The sequence below is a fragment of the Pinus tabuliformis genome, chromosome 7 (assembly GCF_031772625.1).
Source record: "Pinus tabuliformis cultivar Carrire ecotype Pingquan chromosome 7, CPIR1, whole genome shotgun sequence".
Lineage (NCBI taxonomy): Eukaryota > Viridiplantae > Streptophyta > Pinopsida > Pinales > Pinaceae > Pinus > Pinus tabuliformis.
The window spans coordinates 583,467,892-583,481,121 of NC_142293.1; the positions used below are offsets into that span (position 1 = coordinate 583,467,892).

General features: G+C 34.3%; 1 pseudogene across 1 annotated transcript; it reads right to left on the reverse strand.

The window, feature by feature from the left end:
- Positions 1-1,457: 1,457 nt before the first annotated feature.
- LOC149248779 (serine carboxypeptidase-like) lies at positions 1,458-4,043 on the reverse strand (annotated as a pseudogene). Its single transcript, XR_016265072.1, has 7 exons — positions 3,912-4,043; positions 3,653-3,712; positions 3,496-3,558; positions 2,474-2,608; positions 2,074-2,332; positions 1,776-1,909; positions 1,458-1,689 (listed from the first exon to the last, which is right to left on the reverse strand). The product of XR_016265072.1 is annotated as a serine carboxypeptidase-like (transcript).
- Positions 4,044-13,230: the final 9,187 nt, after the last annotated feature.

Consider the following 13,230-nt stretch of genomic DNA (forward strand, 5'->3'; position numbering starts at 1 on the left):
ACCCTTGAATCAAGAGGGAATGGATAATTATCAAACTATCATAAATATCTTGAATCATATCAAATGGACTAACACGATCTAAGTAACATCTAATAGCATTGGGAAATTCGAATACGCAACATAGAATTTGGTGTCCACCTTAGAACAATGATCGATAGCAGGAGCCATTGATTATTCCTTTTGACATGGAAGCATACTATAAGCCATTCCTTTTGGTATACAAATCTTAGAAATGGGTTTCTCTCAAATGGTCAGTAGAAACAAGATGAATCCCATAAGCATCAGTTTTGCAATCCAAAAAAGACCATTTAAAATGTATTATGTCAGTCGATGTCATGTGATGCAATATCATTCTGAAAATTCTGAGAGTTGCTAAAAGATAGACTTGCTACAACGATCTGAATACTTCTTATGAACAGCTCTCAGCTTATTTCCTCCCATATTTAGGTGAAAATTAGCCATGAAATACGCACATTCCCTGGAACAATGCACATAAATGTTATTACCTCAATGTACAGAGTTAACAAAATGTGCGTACGCCTCCAGACGCTTAGTATGCGCATTAGTATTAGATAAAGATTCAATTCAGACAGGGTGTTAGTAGCTGAGTTCCAACATATAGTTGATCAAGACACAATGTTCTAGCTGTAGCTGATCAACAATGCCTGCCTGTAATTGATGAAGAAAACTAAAATGTCTAGGAGTAGGATTTCTTTAGAAGGGTAAAATCACTAAAAGCATAATGCTTTAAAAATTTTAAGGCTTACTTCAGGTCTGCTTCAGAGTAGCCTGTATGAAGGGTAAGTGTTTTGTTCCAACATGGATCCTTCCTCAAAGTGCATCGAGCAGTGTAGACAGCAGCAGTAGCAAGCATTGATGGACTGTAGATAGTCCATGTGCTTTATGGACATATCTTTCCATGCCATGCACTTAATGTCCAAGAGGCTTATAAAGGGATAAGAGGCAAAAAGAGGAAATAGGCATATTCAACAATAAAATAATAGAACGAACGAGAAGTGAAACACAGCCAAACCACATAGCCTCCAATTCAAATATAAGTAGACAATACTGGCATCCATTGTATGATTGCAAACAACATAAATGTTTTCATGTCATTGTCAATAAAATTGAATGTAGGCTAAGAGCATCATGCTTTGAATTCCCCGAGACTCTAACCAAATATTTTTGTTGAATTTACAATTTCTTTCATCTAATTTACAATTTCTTTCATCTATTAGGACATCAGAACATGCTGGAATAATAACATAGGACATACTATTCATGTTCTTGAATATAACTTTAACACCATGTATAATCATAATTCCACAAGGCTTGGTAAGCAATAAGAAGCACTATTTCTATACAGTTAAAAAGTGGCCATCAAAAGATTTGACACAAGTTAGCAAGACTGATGGTCCCAATGCACAATTATTTTGCCAAATCAGAAAATACACATCTTTGGGGATGCACACTACTGCAAATCTAGAAATATTTACATTAATCTAGGTGAAGAGAGCAATTCTCCTAGTTAAGCAGATAACTAACTCTCGAAATTCTTCTCTGGCATCTCCGTCACTGTCTTTAAAATTTGAGAATTGTTGTTAGTAATACTTCCTTGTGTCTAGCGTTTAACATCTCCAAGGCTGCTTTTGGCCGATCCATTGGCACCATATGACCTGCATCATGAACCTGGTGCAGAAAAATAGAAGATTACGTAAGGAAGAAATTATCTACTTGTACAACGAAATCAAAGATGATCATCGAGTGCCTTTTACCTTGAGAAAACTGAGTGGTCCATAACTGGTTATTAAACCTGCTTCCTTATCGTCTACAAGGAAGGATTTTGTAGGTGCCTTCTTGAAATTCTCACTTCCAGACCAATCCATGGAATTCACCCATCTTGAATTGCCTGAAAGACACATAATTTGAGCAATTAACTTTTCAATTTTGAAGATTAGACTGACAAGCCTGAAAAACACAATTGGAAATAAGTTAATAATAGATTTAACACCTAAATCATAAAGTCATTGTCCAAAACAAAAACAATATGTTATACGTATACAATATCATTACCTAACCAATTGCAAATGAGATCATATTCTCCTGCATAAACTAGCAACTTAACACCATCCTCCAAGAGTGTTGGAATGCCAACTTCCATATTCTGCATCCAGTCAGTAAGCATAGCTTCATAAACCAAGGGGCTACAGGAGACAAATTTTCAGCTGCTAACCCCCAGGGCATCCCTAACAGAACCCTGGTTTAAGTAATTCTCCATATTTGAAAAATCATAGCACATGCCACCATTGCACTCCTTCCGAACATCATAGTACTGCAAAATATAAAACAAAATAATGAAAACTAATATCGTAAGATATATAAAACAACAATGACAAACTACATTTTAAGATACAAAATGCTAATAAAATAAACATAATGTCTGGCTGTCCAGTATTTAGAATTTAAGTCTTACATTGATATTCCCAGCTAATGCCATAATGGAATTGAAAATTGAGGTGCACACCAAGTATGATGCAAAGCATGTGACAGTCCCTTCGGTACCTGGCAAGTTATCACACCAGCTATAATTAGAACCTACATTAAGAACCTTCGATAAAGGATCCAGCATAACATCAGCCGTAACCAGTTACTTAAAACACTTCACAAATGGTAACTAAGGATCATAAAGCAAACCACATTTAGCCATCAAGCTTCTCGCAATTTAAAACATAGTAACAAGATTTCAATATGAACACATACAAATCTAGTCCAGTAAACAAAGTATACATCTCATAAATATGAAAATATGCATTTTGTTCCAAATTTTAATAGGATTTCAGCCGCATGAAAAAATATTCCTTGAAATTTGATGACTAGTTTATATTTATAGGTGTCTATTTCTAAGATTTTTGGGTTGTTTTTTATGGATTAAAGATCTACAAGTATCAAATGCATGAGAAATATTATCAAAAACAATAAAAATTGGACCATACTGCAAAATGTTTGTAAAAACACACAATAAACAAGAATGAACTAACTAGAGGAGGGAAAAGCATCACGTATGCACAATATTTTGAGATCCAGATAAGCCTTCACTACTGTTATGGAAAACGCTTACACAAACAACTTAAAAAATACATTGAATATTTCAAAAACCACATCAACAAACAATCCTTCCATAGCGGATAAGTGTTCAAAGCCCTTAACACAAATTTTATGGATTGTACTTGCTCATTATGCACTGAAGCAAACACAAGTTCAACCAAGAAGAATGCTAGAATTTCCATCTGAATAATAGATAGTACGAATTGTCAGTACAGCAGGGTATTATTAGGAATACAATAAAGAAAAGTAATTTAAAACATGAATGCTAGATTTTATGAGGCATTTTCAAAAGTAGATTTGATCAATGCCACACAGGCTGCTTTCAACAATATAAAAAGTGGTTTCATTCAAAACTTTACCACTTTGTTGGAATCAGCTGCCTTTAGAAACCTGAGGAGGAATACATATGGCTGAGTGGGAACTGTAAGCTTGAAGTTCAATTGCTTTAAACTCCTGCGAAGAGTTATTATCAATTGATCAGTCAATCTAAATGTTTGGAGACTGTGTTGCAATCAATAACAAATAATTATCAGTTAGAGCTAATTACCATGGCCACTATCTGTTCTGACGTGCATTCATTTGGGAAGATGCGGATGAAATCATTGACCTGTAGCCAAGTATAAACCAACTCTTATCAATATTGTGTTACCTATTATAATATAATTTTTGTGTTGATTCCAGCATAAAGCGTAATCTTCTGTAGGAGTAGATATTGTTGGTGTATGTACTTTTATACAGCCAACAAAGTGTTCTTTTAATTAGATATATACACATCCTTTCTTACAGATGTCAGCAAGTCATCCTACCTGTGGAGGACAGACTTCTTCATATTTTCTAGCTATAAACATTGCAGCGATAGCAAGTAATGGCAAATTCTTCCTTGCAATACTTTGAATAGAAAGGTATATGTCAATGATGTTCACAGTGAGATACAACATCTCTAGCATTAATTCCAATTCCAAATGCACCTGAAAATTTTAATATTTTGATGTCAGGCCTAAGAGTTAGACCATATAAATCTCTTTTAGATCTAAGTTTGACAGCAAATGGAAGTTGGAACTAGCATAGGAACAAAGTTGTACCTCCACCAACCAATCAATCACGACTGCCCTCATCTTTGCGTTGATTTTAACCTGGTTTCTCATATAATCTGGAGGTACGCAACTCACGTCCTGGGCATACATGAATGCCAAATTTTAGTTAAGGAAAATAAAACTTTACCTTCACCCTAACAAGAAACTACAATCATTGACAGAGAAACATACCTCAATTGTCCTGTAGAATTTGTATATATCTTCAACGTATTCAACAACTTCCAATTGGTTTTCAATGTTTCCATCATCAATGCTAGGAAGCACCTGATGGGAATCCCTGAATGCATCCTGAAATACATTCATCAAGATTATTAATCATTTTCAGCCGACTTACATCATAAATAAACACAACACTAACTTGAGGCTATCAAGATAACTAATCATTTTCATCCAACTTACAACATGACTAAAGACAAAGCTATCTTAAGGTTATAAAACTTGCTAGTAATTTGGAGTGGACATGGATACTCTTTGGTTTGTGTGTATTGGTTGAACAAGAACAAGAAAAGTATAGGAGAGTGACACAGATCTCACTTTGAGATGTTAGCATTGCAGTCTTTGGTTTGTGTATATTTGTTGAACAAGAAAAAGAAAAGTATAAGAGAGTGACATAGACCTCACTTTGAGATGTTAGCATTGCAGTCAATGATGGTGCAGTGTGTTTCCTGGCTTTCAGTTGGTGAGGTCTTTCTAATCCCCCTTCTTGTGCACTTGAGTTGATGTTATCACTAATACAAATGACAGCGTCATTGCTGGTGGTGCAATTGTCATCATTGGGTAAGTTGGCAAGGCATAAAAAAGAAACATAGCCATGACATGGATCTGAATACTTCTCATGAACATATCTCAGCTCATTTCTTCCTGCACTTACGTGGAAGTCAACCATGAAGTTTTCACATTCCCTGGAACAAGTAAATCAAATGTTATTCCTTAACAACGCACAGGGTTAAATAAATGTGCACACACCCCAGACAATTTGATGTGCACATTTGTCAATCTTTCCTATATGTAGAATTAGATACAATTTCAGACAGGTTGCCAGAAAATTAGCCCTGTAGCAGGTCCACTGGGTTTTGGATATATAATCTACAAATTGCGTAATTCATGGAAATTCCTAAGATATTTAGGAGTAAGTATCCTTTGGAAGGTTAAACTCATTAAAAGCATGGTGCCTTGAGAACTAGAAGACTTACTTGAGATCTTCTTTTGAGTAGCCTGTGTGATAAAGTTGTGGTAGCTGAATAGATGTGGTGGATCTAGATTGGGGCACTCTACATATTTTAAGCCCTTCTCTATTGACATTACAAGTTTATACTTGTGCAATTTTCCTCACCCGTCCAGTGTTATTGGCCACAATATTCTTGGCATGATTTATGTCTTCCTTTGAGTGCTACAGGTCCAGAATAGTGGAAATTGAGGCACCTCTTAACCAATATTACAGGCATGTATCTTTTGAGACCTAATGATTCAACACCAAAAACTATTCCATAGTAAACTTGCTTTCACAATCCTCGATCCAGAACTGGTGTGATTTACACATGAATTGGAGTTTAGCTACAATGTGCTCAAAGCAGTTTCTTTTTGGCATCATATTTATCCAGATTCTAATCTATCACCAGGAAATTCATCCAAATTGTTGACTATCACCCAAAGAATCAGCAATGTGAATCAAAACAATCAGGAGATTGTCGTGGAGTTAGCTTCCTCAATAGTAATAGCACCATAATCTTTTCTTCATGAAAGGTGTGCATAAGCTTCCGCAAATAATAATGCAGCGACTATGAATGCAAGAATGCTCGCATTCAGGGTTCAGAATCTGAAGCTAGATAAGGTTGCATATTAACATGAACAATAGCAGGTAAAGGATATGCCATTGTTTTTCCAGAGCCTGTATCAACAATACTAAACAAATTTCGTTCTTTGAAAGCCATGGGCTGCAAATACTGTTCCATTGTAAGGATATCAACACCCACAACACATGTGTCATTCATTGTTTGCTTTATCTCTTTATCGGATTCTTCAAGACCCAACATTATGGAAGATTTGGTCACCATTTCTCCCTTGAATCCCTTCACATGCTTCAATATAAGTAAGCTCTGGTCATACCCTCATCAACGTATCTACATTGATGAATTTGAGCAATAGTGGCCCTCCAACCTTACGGTGGTCAACATCTTGATGTCGGATTAGCTAAACACTTGCACATCTTTTAGGATCACGATGAATAAGCTGGGCTATTTCTGGTTGACCACATGGATTTACAACTTCCTGTCCTCCTTGAGTTGTAACAGTTGTATGTTGAAACCACAAGCTGTTAGCGGAGGGGAGTACTGGCTGTAAGTGGTTTTTATGAAGGGGCCTCTGCTGTTTACCATGTAGTGTTGTTTACTAAATACTAATCAGTATAGATAGGTGTCCATGAGGTATGTATAATAATTTTCTTTTAAAGGATCCATCATAATATGTAGTAGGGTTGAATTTACGGGTTTATATTTTAAGAAATACCCTAGTATTTAGAAACCTTAATCATAAGTATTTGTTCCCTATGATTTGATTTCTAGGGCATGGGATAAACTCTAGAATGACATAAACGGAAAAGAGTATGATCTAAGGTTTGAATTTAAGAAACCCTAAAAAGGCCTCTTGATTACATAAAAACCCTAGAAAAGTAACTTGACATCATGTTTTGGAATAATATATTGCTTGGGTTACTTGTTAAAATAGTATTGTATTTCCAAGAAGAAAAAAATGGATGGGGTGATCCATTTGAAGGCATGATGTAGCTCTTCGTAACACCTCATAAATCATGGAGTCGTTGTGCAAAAACTTTATTAAATATATGTCCTATATTTCTCAACAAATAACATAATCAAACTCACACAAATAAATGGTTGAATCTTACATTTTGCATAACATTAGATGTCTATGGGGGCATTAATGATCCCTGCATGCCAACATTGGTTGTATTGAGGGGCATAAATGAATCCTGTATGCCAACAAAATGCACGCTTAGTAAAAACACAAATATTAATAAATATATATAGTGAAATAAATTAACTAAATGCACAAAAATATTGATCAAGTTTTACCATTATCATTACCTTAGATGTATTATAAGGTGTTATAAGGGTTGGAATGACTTTAGCGATTGCCTGCATTCCACAAACATAAATTAGATAATACAATAAGGAATATAAGATAATTGAACATATAAAAGACAATATTAAAGCTTACCTCATGCATCATCATAGCAGCGTCCTGCCCTCGTGCATTTGTTGACATTTACATAAAAGTAGTGAATATCATTGAATCCCCCATAGTAGCATCAGTAACACCCATGGGTACATTCTTAAGAAAACACATAATAACATAAAAATAAGAAAACCTTGATCAAAAAATCGATAAGAAAATAGAATCGGTAACACCAAATATATATGTCTTTCAAGTAAAACCTTAAACATTCAAATTACTTGATGTTCATTACAATTAAAAACTCAATACTTAACTTGTAAAGAAAAATTATATTGCAGTGAATCCTTATAACCATCTTAAAGTAAACATAGTGATCGAAAAATGTCATCCTCACAAGTAAAACATTAAACATTCAAATTACTTAATGTTCATTACAATTAAAAACTCATATGTCTAACTTGTAAAGAAAAGTTATATTGTAGTAAATCCTTAAAACTATCTTAAAGTATACATAGTGATCATAAAATGTCATTCTCGGATGAAATCTCCTCATCTGATGGCATATATACCCCATCATTAATAGACCCTAAATCCACAAATAAATTAATACCATCATTTTCATAGTCTTCATCACCTTCAACTACAGGTAAATTAAAATCAATGAATTCATCATCTTCATGGATTTGATGCCCATGTGGTTGCTCATGTCCTTCAAAAACTTCAATAAACTCGTCTTGGTCTTCATCTTGGTGATATGCATCATTGACAATAAATTCTTCATCATCTCCATCTTGGCCATCTATGTCTTCAGGGGGAACTTCTACATCTTCAAGTAAATCATGGTCCTCTACATCTTGAACAAATGTTACTCTTCGTCCTCTTGGATCATAATCAATCACAAATTACCAACCAGGTTGTTCTAAATTTGGAATGAGAAAATATTGGTCACATTGACTTGGAAACACATAAGGTTCAGAAGTGGCTTCAAACGTAGATGTATTGATCATGTGGAATCCATTATCATGGAGCAAGATAGTTTTTTCTTCTCCCACTTCAATAAGCTTGTACCATTCAACACGAAAAATAATTTTCTTGAAAGACATAAAATCAAGCTCGATAATGTCCTCCAACACTCCATAGTAGCGAAGTATTCTTGTGATTGGTTGTCTATCATTTGCACGTGAACACCATTCCACCTCAAATGATGCTGAAACTCCACAATCATAAGTTTTTCTCTTTTCATCAACTTTTCTGATGCGAAAAAGATGACCAAAATTCCACATTGTTTTGTAATATCTTACCTAAATTCATATAAATATCAACTAATTGGATGCAAGGATAAGAAATCTAACAAAAAAATTATTAAATATATGCAGTATATTAATATATATCACCTCCCCATTTATGGATCCTTTAATGAAATTCAATTGTTGTTGTGTTACTCTATTATTCCCTTTTGTTGCCTCATTTTCAATATTGGCCTTTAGCCAATTCCACGAGCATCTCTCTGGCCACTTTCTTTTATGGCTTGCAGGCAATGCTCGAGTAGTGTTTTGACCATGTCTATTATATATATTGGCCCATGCATTTTCATCTTCTATTTTTTTTTTTCAGCGTACTTCTCCATCCATTCCAACATAAAGTCAGAATTGTATGCAACATACAAATGTAATGCCTCCCACTCCTTCACATCTACAATGAAAAAAAAATTTGTTCAATGAATTAATAATTATTTAAAGCCATGTAATATAAAACTTAAGATACAAATAACTCCTAACATTTTTTTGTACCTTTTATCCTATTTGAAGTCCCTTCTCCCTCTAATTTTTCTCCTTCAAATGATTGAGATTGGTTATAATTCCATAATCGTGGAGCTTCAAGATGTAATTGAGGTAAGTACTCACTGAAATGAACCATGGCCTGGGAAACCATGTACCCCTCTACTATGGACCCTTTTGGTCGAACCTTTTGCCTCACAAATTGTTTCAAGACCTTCATATATCTCTCCACGAGCCACATTTTTCGAATATGAATAGGACCACAATGTTCAATCTCTTCTACTAGGTGTACAAGGTAGTGCTCTTGAGAATTAAAGAAGCTTGGAGGGAAGCACATTTGAATATCACACATCAAAAGTGAAACATTCCTCTTCCAATACTTCAAGTCATCCTGATGTATCTCTTTAGATGAGACCCACCTACAAGTATTACAATAAAGACTTTTTATTTCTTGTAAACCAAAAGTAGAAACTCATATAAAGGCATAATCAATGTTGCACTTCAAATGATAAGAGTAATGGAAGAGTATGCATGATGGATTGAAAAATACCTCAGATATTTACATAATTTGTAAATAGTCAAAGTGACATTGTGGTCAAAAGTACTTGGTATTGCTGCAGGCAACACATATTGCATGACCATTAACAAATAACCATGTTCAAATATGCATGAACTAATTTCATCACTATACTAGCATGTCTATTAACAAATAACCATGTTCAAATATGCATGAACTGATATTATCACTAGGATATACAATTTGATAATTAAGTTTCCAACAAATATAACATGTGACAACGTTACCTTTATCCAATTGTTCCAATCATGTGTTTTTAGGCCTGAGAACTTTGATCCATCTCTTGTGAATAAGTTTTTTAATGTTGCACCAAAGCCAGAAGGAAATCTTATGCTTTTCATAGTAGAAATGATGTTTTCTTTCTCATTTGATGTAAATTTCCATGGAGCATGAACATATGAGTTGTCTTCATGCAACCACATGTTCGGCATGATATTGGAAACTCGAAGGTCCTTTCTTAACTTTATTTGTGCTTCAATGTTATTTCCATTTAGATGTTTCCACAAGCACTCTGCCACATTTTTCCCGATGTGCATAGTATCAAATAGGTGGGCTATTGGCAAGCTCTCATAATATTCTAATTTGTAGAAAATAGAGAGTCTTTTCATTCCTAGGGGAAAGCCTGTCCCTTGTTTTTTGTCATACATCACTTTCCACCTAGCAGGGTTCATCTTTATTGGCTTCCTCATTTCCACTTCCTTTCCATTGAACATATGTTTATCACGCACTCGATAGCGATTATTTTGTCGTAATAATTGTTGATACTCATCATAGACAGTTTTATTGAGATCCCTTGACCGCCTATGCAACAATTTTGGCCCACATGATGGACAACCATGTTTCCCCTTTGTTTGTAGTCCTAAAATAATATTGGAACCCATATTTATTAAATGCTAAAATGAACATAATAATTATAAATGTAATTTATATTATATTACCACAACAAATAGAGAGCCCCGGAGCATCATGAATTGTCCAGATAAGAATCGCATGAAATAGGAAGTTTCTATCATTGATAGGTCTTGATACATCAAACATATTTACACCATCCCATAATTCACGAAGCTCATCAATGAGGGGCTCCATGTATACATCCATATCCTTTACCTGATATTTCCCTAAGTGAACAAAGAGTTATTTATTAGGATTAACTGAATTGAAATATTTTTATATAATCTTCAAGAAAACATTGCATTCACATGTTCTAGTACCTAGTATGATAAGAGTTAACATTTCATGTTCCTTTTTCATTGCCATCCAAGGGGGGAGATTTTTGTTTATAATTAACACTAGCCAAACAGAATATGTTGTTCTAAGATCTCCAAAAGGATTTACGCCATCCATTGCTAGAGAAATTCTTGCATTCCTTGGCTCATTTTTGAAATGTGGCCATTTTACCTCAATATCTTTCCAACATTTACTATCCGCAACCATACGCATGACACCATCTTGGCTCCTCCCTTGTGCATGATGATCCATATATTTTGCCAACTCCTTGCATTTGAACATTCTCTCAAACCTTGGCTTTAGTGGAATGTGTCGTAATACTTTATAAGGAACCTTCTTGGATAATTGATCTTGACGATACCTATTTGTGTGACACTTTGGGCATTGTTGTAAATTTGCATTATTTCCATAGTACAATATATGGTCATTTGGACATGCATCATATGTCTTGTACTCCATTCCAATGTCTTTCATTATTGAAGATACTTCTCTATGAGAATGAGGCAACTTATTGTCCTTTGGAAGTATTTTGTTTGGCAAAAGTCTGCATAGTGTAACAAATGATTTTTATAAGTATACACAATATTCAAAACTTTTAAGACATCTAGAGAATTAATTTATAGGAATATCAATCCAACCTTAATATATTAGTAAAGCATGTGTTTTTCAGTCCATGTGTAACCTTCAAGTTCAACAACAACATAAGTGTCGCCAATATAGAAGATTCAGCATTTGCATAAAGAGGTGTCCTAGCCAAATGAGCTAGGGGTGAATCAACAACTTCTTCAAAAGATGTGTAGAAGTCTTGGATAAATTCATTGACACCAGCCTCATTTATCTGCGAAGTGGCTTCTTCCATAAATGTGTCTTGTCCTTCATCTTGAGAGTCGCTATTATCAATATCATCCATTGGTTCTTCACGAATATTGGGAACTAGAAGCGGCTTTTCATAAATAAAAAAATCAAATGAAATGATCAATAATAATGTATTAAATAATGTGCATATTTATTTATTATAAGAATAACAATTTGTTAATTATAATGTACCTCTTCTATATAAACTCCATGTTCCAATCTATGGATACCAACAAGCCTTCGCTTCTTTAGTTTCCTATTTTGGCACATTTTGCAACTGCAATATATCATTTCATTGAAGTATTCATCTGTACCTGGAGTAGGTCTTGTTTCTTGTTCATCTGAATATTCGGATGACGATGTGCTATTTCCCTAAATGCACCACGTTTTTTAAACAATAAGACTGCAATTTTTAACTTGGGTATTACTTATTTTTCAAGAGAACATGACCAATGAATAAACATAGGGAGTGAATCTATGAATATGTAGTTTTTCAATGCATTTTTTGGCTCTTTGATCACTTGATTGTTTGTACTTTTGTTTTTTTGTTGTTTCAAGGTAGTGTTTAGTGCTTCTGTAGGAATTAGATATGAAAAAAATTGAGAACTAGGTTCAAAACCCTGAACAAAACTCTACCAATGTGTTGAGTGAGCATTGAAGATCTGTCCAACACTTTGAGGCAAGCTTATCAGAGTGTTCCAACAAGCATTTAACTAGTCACAAACAAACTTTTGAAGTATCATTTTAAAGTTATTTCTAAAAACAAATCCAACCTCTAACTAAATCAACAACATAAATAATACAAATACCAAAAGCAACATAAATACCTGGTCTGCCATTTTGTATAGAATAATGTAATAGAAATCTGCAAAGAAAAGTTTGTGGACACTAGTTAGGATCATTGCTTATGCTATAGGAATAAATTGCTGCATTCATGGACATCTGAATTGGATTGTTTAGTGATCCTGGTGGATCTTAACTGCAAACAAAAAACATCAAACGAAGACCATCTCGAAGCCAAAGGATTTATTTTCAACGGAATTTGTATTAGGTGTTTCAATTTGTATTTTTCAATTCATTTGGACAGGACGGTACACAATGGATAAATGTACCGCAAAAACAAATGGAAAGGTTGTCGGTTATAGCAAATTTTTCAAAGACCCTAGTCATCATTTATGGCTGAAGATAGTCCATACTTTTTTAAGTACACTCTCCATTTTGCAGGTAGAGCCTACTATCAAATAATTGTGAGACAACATGATCATTTTCTTTTAAAAACCATTACCATTAAATGGGAAAAACATTGTAATTGTTTAACAAGTAAGAAAGTTAAGGTCAACAAGATTGTAAAGTTCATTCCTGTGTTATGGTTTTGGAGGATGGAACCTGAAGAAATTAAGTT